Below are 1,131 nucleotides of genomic sequence, written 5' to 3'. Positions count from 1 at the left end.
CATTGTTTTTTTTTTTTTTTTTTTTTTTTTGAGGGAGAGAGGGAGAGACAGAAACATTGATGTGAAAGAAACAAATCAATTGGTTGCCTTCTGCACGACCTCTGACCAGGATCAAACCTGGAACCCTTCAGTTCTCAGGCTGAAGTTCTAGCCACTGAGCCAAACCAGCTAGGGCAAGCAATCCTATTCTTAAAGACTTGATTTTTGTCATAAACAAGTGGGTTTGAATCATATCAAACCAATATACATTTTTAATGAAATGTCTCTTCATTTCTACTAATGCAATTCTACCTTAAAGCTTATGTTGAATAACCTATACTAATAAAAGGGAAATATGCTAATTAGACCAGACATCTTCTGGACATCCATCCGGATGTCCTTCCACACAAAGCCACAGTGGTGGGGGCCTAGGCAGTGGCAGTTAGGGGCAGCCAGGCCAGCAGGGGTGGGCAGTTAGGGGCAATCAGGCCAGCAGGCAAGTGAATAGTTAGGAGCCAGTGGTCCTGGATTGCGAGAGGGATGTCCAACTGATGGTTTAGGCCCTGTGTGATTGGGCCTAAGCCATCAGTCAAACATCCCCCAATGGGTCCCAGATTGGAGAGGGTGCAGGCAGGGCTGAGGGACCCCCCTCCTCCCATGCACGAATTTTGTGCACCGGGCCTCTAGTAATAAAATAAAATAAAATGAAAGATGTAGTAAGCAAAGCAATATTGTAGTGTCATAAAGACAAACATATTTACCACAGGAACAGAATAGAAAATATTTAAATCAAGAGTTTTTTTGTATGGCCAAAGATCTGCCACATGGGTGACAAATATACACAATGGAGAAGGTATATGCCTGCTCCCGCCTCCACTGGTGGCCACTTCCACCAGGGGCCGCTCCCAGGCCAGGCGGTGTGGCTTGCCTGCTCTAGACTCCCAGCCAGGTGGCCTCTGGACTGGGTGGCACCATAGGCCCGTGTGTGCCCCCACCGGTGGCCACTTTCACCAGGGGTCGATCCCGGGCTGCACCTGACAGGTTGTGACTATTACACGCCTGACTGATCATGACTGCTAAGGCATCTGAGCTAATTAGCATATCCTATCTACACTAATAAAAGAGAAACATGGTAATTGGCGTACGACCGCT

The sequence above is a fragment of the Myotis brandtii genome, unplaced genomic scaffold (assembly GCF_000412655.1).
Source record: "Myotis brandtii unplaced genomic scaffold, ASM41265v1 scaffold615, whole genome shotgun sequence".
Taxonomy (NCBI): Eukaryota; Metazoa; Chordata; class Mammalia; order Chiroptera; family Vespertilionidae; genus Myotis; species Myotis brandtii.
The sequence above is the reverse complement of the archived record's forward strand: the minus strand, read 5'-3'. Positions refer to the sequence as shown.